The sequence below is a fragment of the Arctopsyche grandis genome, chromosome 7 (genome assembly GCF_051622035.1).
Source record: "Arctopsyche grandis isolate Sample6627 chromosome 7, ASM5162203v2, whole genome shotgun sequence".
Taxonomy (NCBI): Eukaryota; Metazoa; Arthropoda; class Insecta; order Trichoptera; family Hydropsychidae; genus Arctopsyche; species Arctopsyche grandis.
In genome coordinates, this window is record NC_135361.1 from 16,036,734 (window position 1) to 16,063,329 (window position 26,596).

Here is a 26,596-nt window from a genome sequence, read left to right on the forward strand (position 1 = left end):
CATAAAATTCAAACGAGAATCCGGAAAATGTTAAAAAACTAAATGTATGTTTGTACATATATAGGTATATTTACATAATTGGAAAAGCAATTGGATATTCCTTCTAGAAGATAAGGTTACATAGCCCAAAGTTGTCCTGTTATGTTTGAAAAATTAAAATGTACTTATCTACATAAATAATCTAACCATATGTATTTTCTCTTATTTCGTATTTTTTTTTCATATTTATTTACGTTACTTTTTTTCTTCCATCTTATTATTGTTAAAAATATTTTTGTTTTTATTTTATTATTAATATAAGTCAAACCCCGCGGGTCTATCGGCTATACCGCCTTCGCCATGTATTTAAATAAATAAATAATAAATAAAATGTAATTGTAATGCCTTGGGTTAATTCCTATCATGGCACATACATACATACATCTAATATATAATTTCGAAATAGACTTTGTATGTATTTAGAATCCGTGACGTTCAATTTAATAAAAAAAAAACAAATGAATAGTCATATAAATTTAATTAAAATAAAACTATTTGAATAAATTCAATAAAATGTTAAATATTATACTGGCCATGTTTAAGTGGTTTATATAATATTACAAATACCGAGCGAAGCCGGGTAAAAACACTAGTATATAATAAAATAAAATAAGATATTTACATCCAAACTAATAATATGCTCGTTAAATAATTTTGCCATTCCGGATGAGAAATTTTATTTTTGTTAACGCCTTCGCCCGAAAACCGACACGTAAATTTTATTTTTAGATAAGATGAAAACACCCGAGCAAAATATGAATACGTAAAGGTAATCCCTTTTTTTGCTAGAAAGCTTTGATCTTACATATTGTGTAAGTATGTAGAATGCTTCGACTTACCGTGTATGTATGTATGTACATCAGCAATTTACATTGCATGCAAGCTTTGATGTTAACTTTTAAGTCATACATTGCCCTTGGAAATACTAAATGACTTTCCAAGTATATATTTATGTCATAAAAAAATTTATGCGGATTTTAATCAATACTAACATATAGAATTTTAATTTCTACACATAGAATATTTACTTACGTTAAACATTAATCTCTCGCGTAAACTACATACATACATATGTATTAAGTATTGTAATTGTTGACTGCCATGAAATTAAAAGTATATACATATATAGTTGGTATTTTTTAAATTAACATGCTTTTGAAAATAATTTATCGTCGTCGTTAAAATTCACAATCGCAGAGGTGGAGTTTCATTTTGTCTGATAATCCCAGCGTAAAGGTAAGCGAAATTAAGCCTTCGTCGTATATTATGTTTCAAGGCAGAGACGATGAAACAAAGCCGACGTATGACGTAAGAGAACTTCGGGATTATGAGATGCGAGAGAAACAATTCCTTTGATTACATGTTATACTAAATGTTATCGTTTCACGTTCCTCATCCGTGATATTGTATATCTCGTATGCGAATTGTTTGCGGGGGTGCCGGAAAAATTGTGTGACGTTTGACGGAACGAATGTTATTGCCTTTTATCTGTAGAAAGACGATTTTATTTGACAGATTTTTCGACGCCTTCCTTCAAAGGATCCGATAAGCAATATCATAAATCTTATCGAGACATGTGAAACGTGTTCACTTGACCCGAAACCCATTCTATGAGCCCTTCGTATATTAATCTTCCATCGCGTGAAAAATTAACCAGTGTATTGTTGCAATTAAAAACCAAACGTTCCTCTATTGAGCCTTTGTATCGAGGTTGATAGGAAAATGCGAAAAAAGCCATTCAAACCCAACCCCTAGAAGCCTTTTACACTATATGCCCGTTTGAGCGCTATAAAGAAACAGCACAGTCATCGAAAAAAATAAGGCGAAAATCACTTAAGACTTAAAGCGTAAAACTTATTCATGGCACAATTGATCGAATGTTTGAAGAGAAAATACTAAATAGAAAAACATAGACATTTGATACATTTTTTTATTCTACTATACATTCCATTTAAACCGAATCTATGTATGTATAATACATACAACAAAGACGCACAACTCTATTCAATAATTCAATTTTGATGTATATATCCTCTTATTTCATACAAATAAAGCAGCTTGTTTTTTCAAGTAGAACACATTCAATTTGTAATAAAGTAGAGATACTATTTACGACCAAGTACGAGTGCAGACATACATACATACATAAATATGTACTTTACAACAGTTTATCTAAGCGATTGAAAGAAGGCGATTGTGCAAATTTATTTATTTATTATTCACTTGCCGCACTGTGATGGAGAGCGAGTTATCAGGACTTATATTTTATTTTATTTCTCCGAATATACTACATGCAAGGAGTTCATATTTAATGTATTCCTCGTCAAAATCTCAATAATTTGAATTATGTAATTACAAAATATAAACATTGATCAATATCAACAGAATTATTAATTAATAATTATTTTCGCGAGAAGCCCCTTGTATGCGTGCATCAAAAAAACGAGAAAGAGCTAAACTGCGAGCGCTATTTTTTTTTTTTTGCACTTATTTTATATATTTCAACGTTGAATACATGATAAAATGAATTTTATATGTAATTACAATAATTAACACATTTTGCATTATTTGAACTTAAAATATACATTTTCAGTTGGATTTTTTAAGCACGGTAAGTGTAAAAAATGCTTACAAACGCATGAAATATTGAAAAATATACAAATGTGCTCCATTACATAAAAATGAAAAAAGTACATAAAAATTGTTTTATTTATTTATTTATTTTTACTTTGAGAAGGGTGGCATAGGCGATGGACCCAATTTTATTTTCCCATGATGCCATATTCGGGTTGACGCTTAGCGACATCTAGGGTTATAAAATTGTACATATATAAGTTTATAGATTCTGAATTTTTGAAATCATATCACCAACAGCGTGGACCAGTGATTAGCATATTATGTTTCGAACACAGTAAATTATTATAAAATGCAGTTTGTAAAAAATCAACATACATATTTGTAAAAAAAAATCGAACGCACTCTTAGTAGAAACGGGTTACATAATACGTTAAACGAAAATTATTATTCATTTCCGTTTTGTATTATTAAACATCATTTATTTTCATATTGCATTTTTCAGCTCCGAAGTAAGAACGAGGTGATAATCTCCTACATATACATACACACATACACATAAACTCATCTGAAACGTATTATTGTGATCGTTTCATGAGAGGCGTTCGAGTTACGTGATACCCGTCCCTGTCTTGTAAAAAGGTGCTCTCACCGAAATTGCTAGTAAAACGTCTTGAATAAATTTCGTTCGAACAAAGCAATATTTTACAACGTGCCGTTCATGAAACAAAACACACATATAACATTCGCGGTGTCTAACAAACGCACACTCGAATGTATAACAAACAATGCAAATAAACAAATGTACATAAATAGACAGACGTATTTCCTCAATAGCGTTCTAGTCTGGTGCAAATGTAACTGTGCAAATTTATAGTTACGCTGTTGCTGCAATGGTTATGACAACTCGTAAAATTGCTGCGAGAGCATACGCGAAGGAGTACAAACAACAAAATAATAGTGACCGAGTGATATTTAACTTTTAGGCATGTTTTAAAAGTAAATCAGCGTCAACTCATCAGATCAAATCATAGTCCGATCAAACTCCGTATCTTAATTGAAATTCAATATGATTAACAGGATTTAATTACTTTTTAATACATTTCTAAAACTTTCAATTAATCGAATCCATATTTTGCACATTCTCTTTTAAAATAATGTAATTATATATTTGTTTAGATTATACTATATCAATTTAATTAGATACGTATTGCGGGAAGCCGTATCCAATTATTGAACTCCATCTCAGAGCCTACGCAATTCTTCGAAAAGGAGTTTTTTTTATTAGATTGACATCTGCTATATATTTTTATTGAAAAATATCTTCTCCTTCCTGTTCTCAAGGCTTTCGATGGAAAATTGTTACTCAATGTAAAAAATGAATACTAACATCTCATAAACGATAAAAAATTATTAAATTTACGCAAAAAACTTTGATGAAAATTACTGCTATATTTTCAAAGACCCATCATCAATATAAAAAAGAGATGGAAAATTCGGGTCTATGTGACGAGACAGAATGTTAAATTACAAAAAACACAAATATCGGAAGGCAAAGATCAAAAATCGAAAGAACTTGTAGATCTTGTAAAGAGTATGTACCGTTTACTATGCACCATTTTTTTTTGATCTTTCGACTTATGATCTTTCGATTTTCGATCTTTGCCTTCCGATATTTGCGTTTTCTGTAATTTAACATTCTGTCTCGTCACAGAGACCGGGAAAATTCATACCTCAAATTCGTGTTCATATTATATCTACATATACATATTTATTTCAATCACGAAAAATAACATATCATTCAATCTTACATATAAAACACTAAAGTTTGTTCATATGTTTGTTCGTATGTATGTATGTATATGTTCGTATGTACCTACGTATTTTTCGTCAATTTAATTAATAGTCGAAAGTCTATTGTTCTGACGTCATCGAACAAATAATTCACTTTTTTCCAATTCAAAGGATTCGAAGTTCCCGGGGGCCTAGGCGCCGAGGGCGAAGCCCTAGGGCTTCGCCCTCTAGGGGGCGCAGACGCCGAGGGTGGAGCCTTAGGGGACACAGACCCCGGGGGTGTACATATAATTTTTTATAAGAGACTTACTATATATGTTTGTTTGTTCGTGACAGTCAATTTAATTAAAAAAAAAAACAAATATAAAAACGAGTATTCAAATAAATGTATATAAAATAAAACTATTCAAATAAATTTAATAAAATGTTTACTATTAGATTAGTCATATTTAAGCGGTTTATATTACAAATACCGAGCGAAGCCGGGTAATAAAGCTAGTAGTATAATAGAATACAAATATATTTGCTTTATTCAAATACTCCTTATATATTTATCCGTATTCGTTTATTATCCGTATTCAAATACTACTTGATTTAAATGAACATACTCGGAGTCTTGATCATTGAATATCACGAGTTTGATATTCAATTATCACGAAATTAAGCCGAACATGTTACAAAATGTAAATATTATAATTATTTTTCATCAACAAATCAAATTGAAATATAAATAACGTCGAAAATGTGACATTTGCCTGGAACATCCTGTATGTTCTATGTATAATACGTGTAAAGATGTTCGGAAAACCCGTAGAAGAGACCATAAAGTTGCATTCGAGAGCAATTCGAGACGTGATATACACTCGGAAAAGTTTCTGTTGGGGTCAGCGCGCATGGTCGAGCTTTTCTCCTCGGCTTTTCACCGGGAAACCTCAAAGCTTAACGGGAAAATTTTAATTTCCTTCAGCGTAACGACCGAACGCCAAGATCACGACCGAATTGTCCAGTTTGTTCGGGTTATAAGGGCGAATGTGAGAATGCACGTGAAGTGCAATGTGCAGCTGCAGCGCCCGACAACGATAAGCAAACTTTAGAGCTTTCGTACCGAGGACGATTCGAATTTATTACGAGCTTAATGCGTTTTCTCAGACCCGCTACGACCGGACATGCTGCACCTTAAATTCGAACAACTGCCTGACAACTTCACATGTGTGCACCGTTATGGAATTCAAAATGCATGCTACTTGCATTCTATGTATGAAATTTAAATGGAATTATTTTGAAAATGTTTGCGAGCTCATATTGCGTGAGCATATCTGGCATAGTTCGAATTCGATAGAGCGATGACCTGTGACCGACGTATTAATTAGTGGTGGATGTACATACATACATACATACATACATACATAGTCCGAATGGAATGCAATTGCAGGTTCATATAGTTAATCAGATTAATGACCTAAATAATATTATAAATAATAGCATCGCCACATTGACTTCATATTTTCAAATTTCAAATAACCACATAAATATTTATTTCTGTCCTGTACGGTTTTGAATATGTATTTATGTTACAGTTTTGAATATGTATTATGTTACGCAATTACGGACGTAATAATGTAAACTAAATTAATATATAATTTTCGTATGGTTCAAATGTCAATATATATGTTTTATACTGTTGATTGACGGTGAAACAATAATACGATTTTCTCGATGGTTGAGGGAACTTTATAGTAATATCAAAATTTGAATGAAATTTTATGACAAGAAAAATAATACAAATCAACCGTATTATGATTGACAAAGAAAATCCATGCTCTTTCAAACATTCTTATTTGTACGCTTCATTGAGTCGGGTTTTAGTACACAATCAATATAATAACGTTTTTTTTGTAATTATTTTAAATAAAATTGGATAATTATCGTATTGATATACGCCTGGAAAATAAAAACGCATTTTCAATGTTTGTATATATTGTCAAATCATATATTTATCAATGACGTATCTAGAGTAGGTATACCACGTATATATATATATTTTTTTATTATACATATGTACATTTGTATATGTATAATAAAAATGCCATGAAAGGTTGCCCCAATGTGACACCTATGGTCAAATTTTCGTACATTAGCACTAAAAATTCTACACATTACAATATAATTATTATACAATAAAAAAGCGTCATCTATGGACAAACGGGTAAAATCAATAAATTCGATATTATACGAATTTGCCAGAAATTGAAGGGGGAGGATGCCGATTTTATTGGATGAATCACAACAATTCAGCCACATAAATCGGAATATTTTAGCAAGAGACGGTTGATCTGGGTTGTACTTACTACCCAGATTCTCCAGTAGCGTGTATAATTAAATAAAACAATTGGAATATTCCGTAAGGAATACTAATGAATTTGCAAGTCATATACATTTTGGATTAATAATCTACGGTAATAAGAGTGAAGAATCAATATCTCAATAGCATAAAAAACAATTCGGAATAAACAATATTAAAATCTTGTGAAGGTGTGATTGTGGTGATTGAAGGTTGGTTTTAAGTTAACTAGCCGAAATTGTGATTGCAAAAACTTTTAGTACTATCAATACAAGTCTAATTGAAAAGAAAAATTCTACCTATTATACATATGTACATACGTATTGAAAGTGACTTTACCTTGAATAGTTTGGTACCTGATATAAAAAAAAATATTTCAAGTTACTAAAAAAGTCTAAACTCGTCAAAAATTGTGTCCATTTTCATACAGAGCGAACAGTACATGTATAATAAATATTTGTTTGAACGTTTTCACATTTGCATCGTCGAAAAATTTTCAGTACATATTCCATGCGACGGTTTCGATTTATTCGCGCAATGAAAACGTCGACACTTTATCGAAACGCCGGCCATTCAGCCGAATACGTGTACGTATTCGCAAAAATAAAATCGACACGCGCGACAAAATGAGTTTTTAGCCAGATTTGAACCCGCGCCCGAAAATGAAATGAAAAAATCCATCGAAATTATCGACCCGTCGGAAAAATGTCGAAGGGGAAGACCGAACCGAGCGCGGTGCGAATTTTCGGCAAACCGACACTTATAGATAGAGGCTTTTGCGTCATTAAGCCTGATGCTGAAATGTATTCAATTCGCGATGAAATTTTCTTTTGAGCTGAAACAGGTACTCTCCACCCGATCCGGCTGCTGCCGCACGAACAAAGAACAGTCGGAAGACGAAGATAAGCAATTTATTCTAATCGCACCGGCTCGAATCCGCTCGTGTGGAACGGCAAATAATACCGATTTGATGGGGAGCCGATCCGCAAAACTCTACTAGGAAGTGCAGCATATCGATCCACTTGCGCTTCCCAAACTGTGAGACGGAGCATTTGGTGGAAACTAGACAGTCAACCTAGATAGATCCTAATGCGATTGGGAAGTGTGTGTATTGACATAGTTAATATATACTATGTGCGTATATTTTAAATATCAATATTTTATCGAAACCTTTGACTTAAGTAGACACAGATGAACTACTTTAAAATAATTCCTTCCATCAAATTTTATGAATTTACTTTACAAATAATTAGAGATTGGAGACGAAAAAAATTAAAAAGTGATCTAATCAAAGTTCAAGAAATTATAAAAAACCACTACAATTTTTATTTTATTTTATAAAATATCAATACCACAGATACTTGACAGGTAGCCCCAAAGTGTCTCTGTGGTTATATTACAAATATAAGTATACATGAAACAAGAATAACAAAAATAATAAAACCTAAAAAAATAATAAAACATAAAAAGCAAGTAAGAAATATATGTGTAGTAAAAAACAAATAAATAAGAATGATAATTTTATCGTGCTATGTAGGGTGTGTTCGACCAACTCAACATAACTGGCATTGAAGAGGTCCGAGGAATGTGCCAGTAAGTTAAGGACTCGAACAGCTCTCGAGAGCGGGGAGTTCATGAGCACGTTTGTTTTAGTCTTAATTGGCAACAAGATATCGTGCTTTCGTAAAACCCTATGATTTTCCGGAGCCCAAAATTTTTGCTTCGCCAGAATAGAGGGATTGTGAATCTCTCCTAGTAATTTATAAAAAGTAATTTTACGAAATATTTCCCGAGAAATAAATTCTCTTTTCTTTGCCAGGGAGTTGAAACCGAAAGATCCCATGACAAAGGTACTAGGGAACAGATATGGATAAAATCCAAATGTCTTCAGATATAAAAATCTAGTCAATTCCTTCTTTTCGAATAGAGTGGTGAAATTAAGAATATTCGACTAAATATAACCAGTAACATAGCTCAGTAGTAAGCGTATAATGCTATCAACTGAGGGTTCATGTGTCTGGTGCTACTGGTTAGACCTTGGGTATATGACTCCAGGTTGATCGTTTTCTATCAGAATTCGCCAATTAATTCGATTTCTTTTTTGAAACGGCTTTAAACAAATTGGCAACCTACTCTCGTTTCTCACCAATATTTGAATATAATTTCTAATTTTTAATAAGAATGTTATAAATTTATATAAAGTAGATATGTACAAATTTGGCCACAGGTGTCACCTTGGGGCAAAGCCCGTAATGGTACAATGGTAAATATAAATTAGAAACCTATACACAATAACCTTCGTATCAAATCGTTAATTCCCAAGTCCATCAGCCTTCTCGTTGCTCGTCTCCATATTTCTCAACATTCCGCTAGCCTAATATAATATATATGTACATACATAGCTTCAGTAATAGAAGATGCAAAAGCATCGAGTAGGAAACATTCCCCTTTCCCAAGAACCCTCCAAGTAGTTTTCCGAGCTATCCAGCTCTCTTCTAAAAATATGCAAGTCCAAAGAAACCGAGGATTCTTTGAAAACAAACTGACGACTGTCTATTGACGATCTTAACTTCCTGGAGGACGGACTCGATGGTTATCCTAGCTTTCCATGATACTCTCAACATACGCCTCCAGCACCACATCTCAAAGACTTCTTTACCTTATCTTTCTCTGACCTTAATGGTCCAAGATTCAACAACAAAGAAAGATTTAAAAATAATAATAATTAGACTAGACGAACTGTCTCCAATATGGTGATAGACCAACATAATATATACATAATCAAATAATATACATATATGTACATACATAAAACATAATCGAGAACCAATTGTTAACTTTTCAATAATGCATCATACACACAAAAATCCCTTTTTAGAAATTTACATAGTCAGTTCTAATCAAAACGAACCTATTATAACACAAAAAGAATACGAATCATTTTAGCAGTATATACGAATATGTAAGAAATCTCAAATATTTTTTATCAATTTGACATCATACCTAGTCGGGATAATGTATGTACTGCATATACATACATACATACATACATACATATTCTGCAAACATATTAAAACTATATTATATATTACAGTCAAATGTTTTTGCAGAGGTAGCGTTCCCGCTGCAGTAGGTACGGTACATATATAGAACGGTGGATTTGCGACGAATTTTCGCAAGCTTTTTCCCGTAGCTTTCCACGAGCGCGATACGTAATGCCTCATCTCGAAAGACACTCGAAAATGGTGCTCTCAGTCTAATGTGACAGTTCACAAATCTGAAGGGAGAGAGCTCGGGCGGAGCCCGCCGGTAAATGGGTCAGCGTTTTTCACTTTTACGGACGCCATGTGTTATAATTATTAAGTGGAGCGGGAAAACGGGTGGAAAACTGTCCCGTTTGATTTATCCGCCCTCAAGAAAATCTGTGTACGTGTGTGTGTATTAAACGAAGCACGTTTATTAAAACGAGAGTGTAAGAAAAGCCTTTCGACGGATAACCTGAAAGTATCGTTCAATTTTTAGAACGCACAGTATGTACATATGTAGGTCGCTGGTGGAAACCAAACCGGAAAATTCTCCTTTTTACTCATTTTACATTTTAATAAAGTTTTCAGCATGACTATAAGTATAAATTTACTTTCTTCCACTGCTATCATCATTGTATTTTTTACAAAATGATTGCCAACACGATCCCCTTTCTGGTCATCTTCATTGTTTTTTATCTTAACCAACTTTTATCCATTCTGTTATCAATTTTTACTTTATCTATGTACGCATTAACAGTAGGTGAAGTTTTGTGATCATGCGAACTCAATAATTTTACTGATTCGAACTCAGGATCGATCACTGATTCGCTTTAATGATGTAGAAAAATGTGTGTGTGTCAGTTTATTTTGGAGATTTTTTGAACACCATCGGTCCTATCAAACTGAAACTTAGTATTAGTTACTGAAATTCTTATCGACACGACGTAATTTTTTTTTTTAATTTTAAAGTTGACCGTAAATGGTACCTCCCCTTATATGCAGGTGTCCTCTCTTGTTTAAGTTTTTTAAATAAAAATTATAAATTTTATAACCTAATATTTTTTTGAATATTTTTACCTGAACCAGAAGTAGTACTTTTACTCTAGAGAATCGAGGTTTTTTATGTTTTTCTCAGAAAAATTTTGGTTTATTGAACTAAAATTTCATATATAGAAATTTAAGCTTAATACCAAGTTATGTATAAAATTTGGTAAGCATCCTTAAACCGGAAGTGGCAGTTTACTACTGTTCGATTTTTTTTTTTTCTCTTAAAAAGGTGAAAAATGTTGTGGCCACTATTCTTTCCATACCCCTGAACGTATCAAGCTGAAAATTTATATTTTTTATTTACCAACTTAGAGCTGATAAGGTTTTGGTCAGAATTCGTAAACCGGAAGTAGTATTTTTTTTTTAAATATTTCATTATTTTAATTTGACCTTTTAAATTATTTTTATTTTCTTGATATTTAATGAGTATAATAATTATAATGATTTTAAGTAATACAAAAATTTCAAACAAAATCCGACAACCGGAAGTAGAACTTTTGTCTTTCTAGAACCAGAAGTTTCCTTATATTTGCGCTCAATTTGTATCGAAAACGCTCCCATAACCGGTATGTGTGAACGTGTATGTATGTTTAATTATCGAATTTTGATTTGTGACCTTCTTATATTCCTCAAATACATAGATAAAGTCATGGGTTGGTCACATCTGAATTTTTTCTATACTATATATACATAGGTAGTTATCAACTAAGTCTTTCTCGCTTAGTTTTGCATTATGTATATAGATACATTTTCTGTGTATCCGTTATACCCATTATCACTTCAGTCTCACCACTTATTCTTTTATGTCCACCAATTAAACCAATTTTCTTACATGTTTAGATCTTTTAAAACTAAATTTTAGATATTTTACAATTGAAGCTAATATAATTATTCTTAAAACTGTTATTTCAAAAGCCTTACAATTTAACGAATCCATTTTTACCTTAGTATAAAACATACAATTCAATCAATTGCCAAATTCCAAACAGACTACTTTTTTTTATCATATAATATTTTAATAAGTTTCAATTCAATATTACAGTAAGAGTGTAAATGCCTTTCCATTTTGAGGCCTCGATATATGTATGAATGCTCTGAGAATATTCTGAAAATATTCAATTAATTCAATTAAGAGTACACTCGTTGCAGCAACGACTGTTCAAACAACCATCTTGAGACCTACGCAAACGCTTAATTACCTCAATATATGTATTTAACATTTATATATGTATATATGTATGTATGTACTATATAATATTAAATATTGCGAGAGTTCAACAAGGAAAATTAATTTTCTAGCGCCAATCCTCTCGAGAGGATGTTTCGGCATTACTGAATCATTTCTAATTATGAAAAACAAACACAGAACGCATTCACTGAGAACAATAAAATAATTAATACGAATTCGAATAGCAATAGCGAGCACGGGATATAATTTTTATTTAGTAATATTAGACGGCAAAATGAAATAAATAAATGCGCATCAACTTCCATAGTTTCTCTTTGTCGGAAAGTTTCGTTAATCTAGCTCAGTTGACAGCTATTGCTGCACGTTCATTTGTCCAGAAGCTGAACAATTAAAAGTCGCAAGGAAACGCTTTCTCGCAAACCGAAAATAAACGAATAGAGAAAGCAGGAAAAAAGAAAAAATAACAACACAGCGGAACAGCGCAAAACGAATAGACCAAAAACACGCGAATTAGTTTCATTGTCATCGAACCCCGTGCAGCGCGTAAATCCAAATGCCGAATAACGTGCTTTGTTGTTGTCCACACCCTACCTTTCGACCCCGTCCCCAACGAACATATTTATCTTAGAGAGTTAATCTACCAAACATCATAAATCTTTCAGCATCCACCCGTCGTGATTGGTGACTTCCGTCTATTTTGTCGACCATTTCCATCGGGCCCGTACGTCCCGAGTTAAACACCCCTGAATGAATGTCGCACACATTATTGACATTACGTCCAACCAATCAGTGTACATAAACACAAAAAAAATCAAATCGATCTTTTTTTTCTCTTTTCAAGCAAACGTTGATTGCAGAGTGCTGCCAAACGAAATTCTGCGTTGTTCAAACTTAATATTTAACCATCCGAATTCATTGACGGCACACTTATCAACTGTCATTTAATATTCAATTTACTGAATCGCTACATATTCTTTGAAACTTACAGTATCGTTTTTATCCGTAAATATATGTATTTATATAATAAATATATCGTTTTACATAAGTAGACGGAGTTATTTCTGTCAAAAGAGAATTAAGTTATAACTGAACATGAAATAATCGGACACAGAAAATGGATAAAAAGTATATGGATAAAAAAAAACCTCGTATGGATAAAAAATATCATCTTTTCCTTTTAAGCGTTAAAATATGTATGTTCTAAATTTGAGTTTTGAATTTAAATGGCCGGGTGTGAAAGTAATAAATTATGAAATAGCTGAAATTTTCTGTCCGGAATTTTCATGTTCAATTTTATCCGATCGCCGTCGGAAGGTAATTTTAGTATATTGATACAATATGTACAAAAATTAATTTTGCAATTTTGATCGATAAATAAATGGAACTCAATCAAAAAAAGTTGAAATCCTTTTATAAATACATATGTACATACATATTTTATAATAAAAATGCACTGCAGACTAAAAATCTGTCATTGGATCTTAAATTTATAAACAGTTTCAAGAATAACATACATACATATGTATGCATGGAGATGGTAAAAATGTCAAATATTTAAAAGAAATACTGGCAATACTTGTTTTACTATCATCGTCATTATTAACAGCCATTAACCATCGCCTGCTAGATGAAGACTCTCCAACACGCTTCCACTCGTCTCTATTTTGCACAACTATCATCCATCTCACCACGCATGTTTTCCAAATTTCGTCCACCCACCTTCTTTCACTTTTTTAAATTCTCTCGGATACCATTCTAGTACCTCTAATGTCCACCTTTTGTCTATTATTCTAGCTACGATACCCCCCCCCCCCCCTCCATTACCATTTCAATCTCTTCACTACCTCCAATAAATCCATCATCCCTTATCATACTTCTCACCCACGTATTACGCTTCCTATCTCTCCTCTTTACCCGATCATACAGCATTCCATACCTCTTTGGGTGCATTGGACTTTGTGTTCAATGTTCAAATTTCACATCCATACATCATGATTGGTAAAACACATTGATCAAAGGTCTTTTTTTATTCAGGCAAAGTGACATTTTTAATTAAAAAACGGCGTTCATTCGCCGAAATGCACTCCATCGTATCTTCATACACCTCTTCTATACTACCGGATATGTCTATTGATATACATATGTATGTATGAATATACTAAGTTTAAATTTTGTCGAAGATCAACGTAAATTGATCACTTTAAGATCAAAAAAGAATTGATACCATCTATATAAAATATATACGACGACAAGCTATTTTTTTATTTATTTTATTTTATAATACACTTAATATTGTTTTGATTTCTCGCGGCACACCGTTTAGAAAACGCTAACCTAATGGCCAAAACGGTTTGCACGCAAAGGAAGAAGTTTAACGGGGAATAGTCACTCATTCATTATTATGAAAGCTTCCTCGCAACACGGCAATATATTAGCACATATTTAGGTGATTAATGCCGTCAAGCTACCAGATTGCTTAATACCCTCCTTTTAAACCTTCGCCGATAAATAATTTTATACACATATGTATATACATACAACGAGATAACTCTCGAGCTATGCGGAAACATCTCGGCGATACTAAAACGCACGCAAATAAATTAGACAATGCTATAATAAAATTCAGACAATGTCGTAAAATAATTCACATCAACCGGTGACACTCTACTGCAGGACTATGGCCTCTCAGGGACGGGAGCGCGTAAAGTGTAGACACGTTCGAGCTGAAGATAACTCAGCCTCAAGTCTACTTCTTGACTACAGACCTAAGCATCGTTGACTCGTGGATGTTCTAAGATGCAAAAATATGATTTCGCTTTGTAATTTCAGACTGGAAGTACAACAAAATCAAAAATTAAGCGTTGCGGCCGTAATAACACGGCTCTTTCTGGATCGCTTGCATATGAAGCTTTTGGCTGGTATTATGTAGAGTGTTATAAGCGGAAGCGCGAGAGCTTATAAAGCTACAAGGGCTTTTGGAAAAGAACCAAACAATAAATTGTTTTGGCTGCAGTGCAGGGAAAGCCGCAAGGTGCCTCCGGAGCAACAACCACGAAACGAGCTACCCACCGCTTTTGGGGTCATGCCACAACAGGACGTTAAAACTCGATTAATATGTAAAAACAAAACAAAAACTACCCACGAATCGTTGGAGATTATCCATGCAGTTTAGATTCGATAAGAAAATTATAAAAAAAAAAAAAATAAGAAGTAAAGTAAAACTAACGATCAGATACGGAGGCGACGTTTATGATTATCTCGCCATTTTAAAAATGATTACTGCAAGTATGACATGCAAAGCTTATATTCTTTGTTTAGTGAAAAATTTTCAAGGATTTCACGAGTGAAGTGGCATGAAAAATAATTGAACATTACACACGAATAAAAATCTACGAAAAATTCAAATTACGAAAAAAAAAAAATGATAAAATATAATACATAAAAGCTCTTCGCTCGTTGCTTGAGCTATTTACAGCACACAAACATCATGCATAGTTTGTCTCATTAAAATTCACAGATCAAAAGCGAAATTTTCCTTAAAATATTAACTGTTACATTATTAAATAGCTATGTATATAGTCAAAATTTAATATATGTACGTACCTTCGTTCACATGAACGTCGAAATAAATGGTATCAAATGCGATGAACACACTTCAAAATTTTTTTACGTGTGTACTTTACGTTTAATTAAATCATAATATTACGTTTTATAACGACAGAATAATAATTAAAAAAACAAAAGTGTTCTTCTCTCTGATTTTCCATTGGATACTCGACATTAATTAGACGATGCATTTAAAAAAAGGTACTACCGAAAATGTCAATATACAAAAACAACACGGAGAGGAGGCCCTTATTTGAAATAAAAAAAAAACAAAGAAGGAAATGATAAAAACGTTTTGAACTCCAGTTTGCGTGTAATTGTATTAAATTGAATAATTTAAAATTTTCAACGTACAATTTTCACACGCGCACTTTGCACGCGAATATTTTTTTCTCTTTCACATATTAAAGATTTTTTTACTTTATTTAAACGCGACGCGTTATGGTTTTATAGACGACAAATATCAGTATAATCGGAGCCTGTCGAGAACCTCTCGAGGTTTATCTTCTTCATATCCATTTAATACTTTAGCGAACCTAGTGATATTATATAATATAAAGCACCCTCGGGATAATCTTAAATTTTTCTCTGACAATGATTCAAAAATAAAATGATAAAACAACAGCGAGCGAGCATTTAGCAGAGCCAATTGCAGGTACTTTTATCATATAAAACCTCGAGAAAATTTTTGGCTTCTTTAAAGGATTTCGAGACGCTTATTTAAAAGTAAAACCGTCAAGTGATCCATTCAAAGAGAGCATTCGAAATGGATTTCAATCGTCCACTGCATTTATACGGAATTCACGTAAATAAGCGGCATCTGAAGTTTTCCTCATTACTCAAAAACCGAGGCACCGGGGGGACTACGAGGCCCTTTTTCATCGGCCCTAGCACTCAAAGGGACGACAGGTATGTTCTTTTTTTTCCAACCCTAGAAAAATACATCGCGGCGACATCATAATAACTCACAAGAGCGTTTCTGAAGCGTGCGCACCTCACCCCGCTCGCCGCGTTTATATTTACGTTTTCATAAAGTAAATGGCGCAGATTTTAATCAAGATTATGCTGAATGTCTTTCTTGTGTCTCCTGACGACCGACCTGTCGCCTCGATTTTTTTTATAAATTAATAAGCCCAAATGAATGCCACCTTAACTCGATTACTCTTCCCAAAGTTTAACGTTTAAATACACGCAGTATTGGAAAATCAAGCACGTAATAGCTATTAGTCCATTATGCAAAGCACGCCGTCTAGGATAATCGCAATAAAAAAAATCCAATGTCGAACGCTAGATTAAGTTCCCAAGGATAACGAGGAAAATATATCGCAGAAAAGTCTGTTTTTCTCTTTTCTTATACGGTGAAACTTTATGGATAGTTCGTAATTTACAAATTATACGATGAATTTCATTACAGAAAATCTATTTTTGATAAAGCTAACAGATAGCGAAATTTAAATTTTATTTTAAATAAACAGCGTACGGCTAAAACTATACTATAATTTACATATGTATATGTATGTATGTATTTGAAGGACAACGTAACTCTGTATTACATTAAAAATGTCAAATCACTCACATTTAGATCAGTAATGAATGCGTCACATTTATTAAATAATAGACGAAGTAAAAGATTCAAAAATTGTTGTGAAAATTTGACTGAAAAATTTGATCGAAAAATAGTTTAAATTTAAATTTTTCTATATTTTAAAGCAGAATTATCCACAGTTTGGAACGAATTCAAAAATCGGATGTAAAAAAAAATCAAACTTATTATTTACAAAGGAAATATTTAAATAATTATATATGAATACCGTTTAACTGTATTCCAAACAAATTCCGACAAATACAAGTCATCTTATATTAAAAAAAAATAATGTTAAAAACCTCACCTTTTGTGTCAGTTGATCTTATTTCATCGATTATTCTGAAAAAAAAAATAATAAAAATTACAATCAAAATTAATTAAAGCATTTATGTATGTACATGTTGAATCGTTCTGTACCGACATGTACATGTACCGACATTGTACACATTACATGTATATAAATAAATTATGTAGCAGGAAATTAATTCCATCCTTATCAGCTCATATACGCATTACGCCGTATACAAGAGTAATTTAAACTTTAAGCTCAACATACGCAACAATAGAAGTTTTAAGATCCTTGGATTACGATGTGTGTATTTAAGATACAGTACACCTCACATAGATGAAGATACGAACAACGAGCGCCATGCCATGTCTTGTGAAAAATAATGTTTATCTTTTCTGTAGGCGATTTTCGGTAAAAGCTCTCTCGTCCCATAAAAGCCCCCACGAATACGTTTTTCATGCGAGAACAACCACACATTTTTAAAAGCGTGAATCTAAATACCTAATACCTTGACGCAAACAACACTTATATGGTATTTAATTTCAAATTTTATAAAATTAAATTACTCAAATTGGACGTATTTAACAGGCTTTCTTTTTGATTTTAAATAGAAAGACGAACACATATCGTCAGCGCTCGACTTTTCTGTGACAATCCGTCGACAATGAAGTCTCCAATAATGATGTTCGCGCGCGAAAGAAAGCGGAAAATAAATACCCTTAAAAAGTGAGGGTGAACTGACGGTAATTGGTTGACAGAGCACACTCGAAAAAAAGCTTCAAATGTTTTTCTTTGAACTTTCGAACGCAAAAAAATAAGAAAAAGAAGGAAACAGAAGGACGACGGTGAAATTAAACTTTCTTTAGCGGTGTTTCGTCACGCCTGCCTACTGCAGCATACATTAGAAAAACCCTTTTCCCAGCGGACACGTCGCAAAGCCATATTTACCGAAACGATGTGGAAAAACCGGAAAACTTTACCACCTTCGACAATTTATCCTCGATCCATGGTCGCACGACGCCAAACGTTGCGGCACCAAATAACAAAGCTTGATGCAATCTTTCATTCTGAACTTCGTCTAAATTTAGGCAATTTAATTCACAAACAAACATCAAACTTGTACCAACGAATAAACGTTAACATACGACATATTTTTATTTTTCAATGCTAGTTATATTTTAGATTAAATTAATTTTTACCACGGAATGTCATCTGAGGTAACACATAAATTGGCAAACTCTGATGCGAAATGATCGACCTGGAGTCACATATACCCAAAGTCTGGCCAGCACCAATGGATCAGAAATCGAACCCGTGACCTCTAAGTTAGTATTATACGCTTACCACTGAGCTATGTTGCTTGTTAAATATACATATGTACATACGGTGCATATTTAAATATTACGTATAAACTAATCATAACAAATAATATTATTAGACACATACATATATACATACATACATAAATAATGGATGCTTAATACATGTATTATATTGTTTTTCCAAATTAAATATGTATGTAAATTAAATTGTATAAAATATATTTCGATAAATATATTCAAAATAAAAACAACAATAAATAAAACATAACGTCTTGAAAAAATATTAAATTTAACAATTTGATAAACCAATTCGATTAAAAATATATTATGTATATGTAAAATCAAAAAAAAATGTTTTTGAAAATAATTGAATCATCATGTTGTTCCGAATTCTTGGTTGCCAAAAAAACTGGTTTTAAAAAAATATGTTTTAATATTAATTGTTACTTATTTCTTACGATATATGTATGTATGTAAATCGCCCCGTTAAACGATAAAGGGAAACTACTGTTCATAAAACCTTTGAGCCAACTGATTTGAAATCATTCATTGGAAATTATTTGTATAAATTTTTGTTTAAATGCCAAAAATCGACAAATTGAAAGAAGATTTGCAACCCCTTGCGCCTTATTCACCTGATTTATTTCCATTTAACTTCCGTCTATTCTCGAAAAATCCTTACTGGAAAACGATTTTCTACAAATGATGAGCTGAATTCAACGGTAAACGGCTATTTTGAGAGCCTCGAGGAAAAGGACTCCCGGGATAGGATAAAGGTACATACTATATGTATATGTATGTACATACATGGACCAATTCTGAAAAATATATATTAATTGAATATGAATGAAATTCTAAATTATTATACAAAGCATTCTTTCATTATGAAGCTTGAAACATTCCAAACAACAATCATATTTCGTAAAACGACTTAATGACAATTGAGTACCAAAATATGATAATTTGAAATCAAATTTTATGTAATTTGATAAATATTTCTCTATAATCTTGTTCCCATCAAACGCAGCTTCGAAATTAAATTTTAAATTTAGTAAATTCTTACAATTATGTTTCGACGTATTATGTAACTGAATCTAATTGTACATACATATATAAAAGATAAAACGAAAACGCTTCAATAAACAAACAAAAATTTCAAGCATTAAACTTGATACGGAAAACAAATACCAAACATATTTTAAATAATACCTTATATACGAACATTCCAAAAAGATATAAAATTTTATAATACTTTTATATTATACATACATGCATACGTAATGAAATAGAAACACCATTACAAATTCGCAAAAAATAATACTAGCATGTTTTTTATTAATATGTAAAGGTCTCGAATTTGAGTAAAATGGATATACCTACACAAATAAAAAGGGAAGCGAAAAAAATAAGGCTATTTATTTGCAAAGAACGTTTGCTACGATGAAACTCAATTAGAGGGAATCTTTGAGTTTCACTCGGCTCGAAAATATAGAATACCGCTTGCTATCATTCCGAAACCTTTTTATATACTAATTTATATTATACCAGAGCGCAACATCACAGGAATGTCTGACGAGCTTGGCAAAAATTCCCACACAAGTCTAAAGCTCTGCTCTCGAAGATTTGCGAGCTCGGTAACGCTTCGCCTATCTTCGATTCCAATGAATGATAATTTTAATAACACACACAAACACATGACGAGGACGACACGATATTTAAAATCGACGTAGTATAATACGTTTCGCGTGTTTGGCAGCAATCGTATATGCACGTGTTTTTCGCGGCGCTTGATTAGACCCGCACGAACGTATCATTGCTTCGTTTTCGCGAAATAAGCACTTTCGGGCAAGGCAACGCTAAATTATGAATTTGCCGCGAATAACAGTGATTATAAAATGAAAAGCGGCACCTAAAGCCCTTCATAAATATTGAACGTACGTACAAGAGTATTAAGTGATCTCTCATAAGAATAAAATCGTACTGTCGTGAAGAATCCACGTAATACACTTTATTATATTTTTGGCATATTAATATAATATGTAAATACATATTTTGTGACATGTATATTTTCAGGATTGTATACATCAAGCTCATTATAATTGAAAGCATCTATATTTGTTACAAGTATGGATTACCAATCAGTTTCTAACATATATTCTCCGAATCACTTCCCTTTGATAATATCAAATTAGTTCATGAGGTTGTTTATTTTATAATCTAATATATAATTTGGGAAGAGACTTTTTATGTACATATGTAACCTTCGTTCGTTGGGTCGTAGTTCGTAGACAAATTCGATTTTTTTTTTCGATTCATAGGCGATTCTTTCTTCGATTCTTTCCCCTTAAATCCCCTTAAATTCCCCTTAAGTCCCTTTAAAATTTTTAAAGATTCTTTGTAAGTATGTAAGTAAATATTTAATGTTGGTTCGTAAATCCGTGACGTCATCGAACAAATGAATATTCAAATAAATTTAAATAAAATAAAAGTATTCAAATAAATTTAATAAAATGTTTACTATTAGATTGGCCATGTATAAGCGGTTTATATTACAAATACCGAGCGAAGCCGGGTAAAAACACTAGTATATTATATAAGAGTGACATACAAAACCAGCCAAATAATCTCATAAATGACACGGCAAAAAAAAATTGTGTTTAAAAACAATAAAAAAATCATAATCAATACATAAAACATCTTAGTATTGATTGCAATACTCACTTTTAGCACAGCAATATTAGGTTTTGAGTTGCAAAGGTCAAAAAACATTAAAAATCGTGCATCTTTTAAGCGTTCATATCTAATAAACAAAAGCAAACCAACAAAAAGCATTGTCATATTCGAATTTCGTAAATCTTAAATTGAATTTAGTAAAGATTAATTGGTCTCCACTCTGGTATATTTTTGTTGCTCAGTGTAATTTACCATTTAATTTATTAATTGACCACAAATCACTTAAGCTATTAACTGACCGTTTTGATATATTGTAGAACTGACATCTTATTTAATTTGCTGACCGAAAAGGGAAATGACTATTTAGATATATGTAGGCCATTGTATATAATTTTTAATTTGTGATGTTGGCTTTAAATTGTGTGTACAATATTTTATAAATTGTGTCGAAAAGTATTGAAAACGACAAATATTTGAAAAAAAACTAGATAATAAAATTGAACATTCCATTCGCTAAAATGAAACAAGAAAATGCAAAAATTGAAAAAAAGTAAAGTAAAAAAATATATAAGGGTCCAATGATCAATGTTGCAAATATCATGAAGAAAATATTGCAACTCCAGGGACAACTCTAATATATTACATATACACATCCGTAAATATAATAATTACCACTCAACCGACGAAGGGCAAACAACATTACTTTCGTCACAAGATAATATTTCAAAATCAGATCTAAAAATACTTGCAACTAGATACATCCTGTTCATACGATACATTCACACCATGACGAGCGTTAACAATGGACGATTACGCTAATACGGGTGCGTCCTACGATGACTTTGTGCAATTTTTACCCCTTTCAACACATTTCACGGCTCATAAACGTACAACGCTTGTACATCAATCATACCGACGAACTTCCAGTTTGAAATGTCGGTCGCAAAACATCGATCAAATCGACTTAATTTATATCGCGCGCTCGAAGAACTTCCCTCTGGCGTCGCGAGTACAGACTCAGAGAGTATCGCGATGGGCCCATTGTAAACGCCGATATGTGCACACGAGCACAACTTGTTGAAACTTTCTGATCACCATAAAGTTCGCTCATAAATCTTAATTTTATGCCGTAGATGGCAAAACTCGCCTACAATGCCCCCCATGTCTCCCCGTTCCTTTCTCCTCGCATCCGCGATGTGGCCGCGCATTCTTGGCAAGATTTAACGAATTCTCAACGATGTTCGACTCAATTAGTCCAATAATTGTCGAGAGCAGACGCCGGCGCTTTGTAGCGATACGCTTTATTGCAATTTTTGTCGCTTGAGGCTAATTTAATGAATGATATAGTACGGGCGTAATGACTGGTCGGTAATTGAAATACTTTTTAATCAAGAGAGTGCTGTCACATTGCAGAGAAGTGGTCCAATATACTGAATTGAAGTCCTGTATGTGTACAAACATAAAGACAACATTTGTGTATCCATGAAAGACAGTATCATGGTTGAACCCTTTTTTGAAGTAATTGAACAAATCTATCTACGTTTAGTAAAACCGACGAAAGAAATGGAATTAACAAAAGCTCTTCAAGTGCATATTAATCTGGCGCGAGATATCATGGTCAATAGCTATGTTATTGTCAACAGAAAATCATTAAGCTAAGTCTCCAATAGACAATCGAAAAATGCGATCACCACATTTTATTGTAAATCAAGAGACGTTCATTTTCAACTATGTACAATAGTTGGAACTTGTATGTTGCTTATTAGTAAATATATCTCTATATAAATAATTATTTACGTAGAAAAGACCAAATTAATGTTCGATAATTTCATTAGATGATAAAACACTAGTCAGTAAAAAGTAGTTGGCAATTATTTATACATATTTAAGGCAAATAATAGTTATGTGCGGTAGTAAAGAAGAGGAAATAAAGAATTGTATAAGATGAGATGCACTTGGGCGAATGAACGCCATTTTTACAAGGTTTTTATTAGTTTCTCTTTGTGCAAGACTTCCGATCTCTTTGAAACATTGATTTCATTTCAATTGTGTCCGCTTGGTCGAAAGTGAAATATTGTCGTAAAATATTATAATAAACATGATTAAAAATTCAAAAATTTTGGAGTCGGTGACGGCTATTCCTTTGTCATCAGCATGTTGCCTTATTTATTTGAATTTGCCCCCTCCACTCGTTATATCAGATTTTAATTGTTTAAACACCTATAACTTTAACTTTTTCACACTATATCTTAAAAAATTGCATTATAGGCTTTCTTTATTTCTCATATATATTTTTACTTCACATTAGTGAAGTATTAAGGTGATATATGTATGTACATACATAATGAATGATAAAAATATGATTATTTAAAATTATATGGCCAATGCTGTGTATTTGTTCTATGTCCAAGTCGACGATTGTAGCGCCACTTTTTTGACGTTTCTCTATTTAAATTAAATATAACACTGACGATAAAGATCTTCCAAAGTCTAATTCACTCAAAAAATTATGAAACTTTGTATGCTCGACATAATGAAGAAATATAGGAAACGGAATACAAGGATGAGAATTATGACTCTATATCAGGTAGTTGATATAGAGGTTGAAGAGATTGAAATTTCAATGGGTGGGTCACGTAGTTAGATGAATGAATGAAAGGTGGACAAATAAAGTGCTGGAATGGTACTTGAGAAGATGTACATACATATGTAGAAGGGTGAAAGGAAGATGGGAGGACGAAATTATAAAAATGTATGGGGTGATCTGAATGAGAGTTACGAAAAACAGAAACGAATGGAAACGTGTTCACCCAGCATTGAATGGTAGATGATGATGATGATGATATCATATTTTACGATAGTCAGACATTCTATTCAAGTGTGTCCATTGACATATCGCAAAAATATTTGATATAGTAGAAAAAGCGAAGAGATTAGATTCCTTATGCATATTCATCTTAGCTAAAATAATGATGGACGAAAGATCATCGAAAGAAATGCCGGAATGGTACCCAAGACAATATATAAGGGTGAAAGGAAGGCAATGAAGATGGGTGGATAAAAAAATAAAGGTAAACAAAGTGTGGGGTAAGATGGATGAGAGTCAAAACGGAGACGAATGGAAGCGGGTTTGAGAGGTCTTCATCCAACAGTGTATGGTGAATACCTGTAAATGACGATGATAATTCATTCACACTCGAGTAAGAGAGCATTACGTGGAATAGTCTGTGTTACAAACAATGTAAACGAATATGTTCAACGATTAAACCACGTTGAAACTTGGCAAACGTTTGCCTGGTCAACCACGTAAACGTACTAAAACTCAATCCAATTAAAATAAAAGCATTTGATTAACTAATCAGCTAACACACACAGAATCATTGCATCGTTGATTCATCGAATACGCAAACATTCCATTGTTAAACTACAAAAGTGAATTCATTAACTAAATATTTGCAAACGGCAGTAAAATACTACTTCTGAATTCATTCGACCGAAAGCTGAAATTATGCCGACAGTTAAGCGAATTTGACTCTCGAAAATCACAAGTGCTCGTCGACGAACAGATTTGCTTCAGTTCGCAAATCGATTTCAGCCGTAATCAGAGGCTTGCGTTTCTAATCTGTCATTACCGGTTCGAGGCTGCATCACTCTAAAGGTGAGCCTCCAAGCCGAAATTAGAATTGAATTGCACCAGATGCGGATATGGGAATGCACCTGACACATATCGGAAACATCCTGAAATTCTTCAGCATCTGTCCACGTATGTACATACATATGTACATATGTACCTGCATCGATACATTTCCATCGGTCCATTCGTTACTGCGAACGAACACGCTCTTGCCCACCACAATAGTCCCGTATAATCTTCCATGCCGAATGTATGAAAGTTTCCTTTGTTACCGTCTCATATTTATTATTAATTGACATTGATACGAACGAACGCGTGACCGTTCAAACCGCGTATCTCAAAACGTGTATCTCACCATTTTGATCCCGCATTACGTATGTATGTACATACATACATACATATAACTTCTACGGTTACTTTTATTGTGAGAAAAGAATTTCGGACAGGTATACGCAATATCGTGTGATTAATTAATCCACGCTGTGTTAGTGTTATGTGTCTTTTTCTCGTAAATTTGTTTTGTTCACTGTTTGAATAATCGGAACCAAACATGACACAGGTACGTTGGTACTCATAATGTCATATAAAAATGATGGAACATTCATCTCACAAATAGCACAACCGAAAGTCGAAATGTAAAAAAATGTGAAATGGGCAGAAATTAATCGTCAATACGTATATAAGCCGTTACATTTGAAAGTGGCGGAAGTCCAATTTTCAGTTGCAAAACACTATTTCTGTTTGACTTCATTCAAACATTGCTATCACTTATTTAAATTTGATATGTCCAGAATCTCGATAAAGCAAAATAAACGTATTACAGTATTTAATGTTTTGCGAAATGAAGAAATGTAGACTTATGCCACTTTGAAATATGTTTTTATGTATGTATAGAACAATATCTTTAAAGTTTTTATACATTTCTATAACATTCGATCAATCGTGTCCAAACTTTGCTACCAAGTTACTTCCCGTGACCCAGTCATTATGGTATGGTACTCGCAATCAACTTTATACTTTTCTATCCAGTAGCTGCCACAGAGATTTTTCTTTTAATGGATCTGTATAGATTGAAAAACCGCGTGACTTTTGATTTAATCAAAAAAACTTATATTGTAATATGTATTATATTAAAAATCGATTTTTACTTCCTGTATTCTACAAATAAAAATATTACTGTACAATATCTACATTAGTAAAAAGAACTTAATTTGAAAAAATCGGAATTCTAAACGTAAGACCGTTTTAATTTTTTAACCCTAAAATTAACAGAGGATTTAAGATTTAAATCGTTTTATTAGCGATTCAGAATTAGGACGCCTTTAACCCTTTGAGGAGTACGGCCGTACGGGTACGTGGCAAAAAAAATGGCCCCGCCAGAGTACGGCCGTACTTGTACGATTTGACACGTTCAATCACTCAAAATACTCTACCTCTCTCATTGTTCGACATATTTGCATCTCGTTTTTTTTCAAGT

The 26,596-nt window shown here is 32.7% G+C and overlaps 1 protein-coding gene across 4 annotated transcripts in view; it reads right to left on the reverse strand.

The window, feature by feature from the left end:
* LOC143914593 (connectin-like) overlaps nucleotides 1–26,596 on the reverse strand; it is a 127,925-nt gene that overhangs the window by 75,587 nt on the left and 25,742 nt on the right. For all 4 annotated transcript variants that reach the window (XM_077434863.1, XM_077434864.1, XM_077434862.1 and 1 more), the window contains exon 2: nucleotides 17,506–17,540. The gene's annotated coding sequence lies outside the window, so the exon portion shown is untranslated. The remainder of the gene's footprint in view (nucleotides 1–17,505; nucleotides 17,541–26,596) is intronic.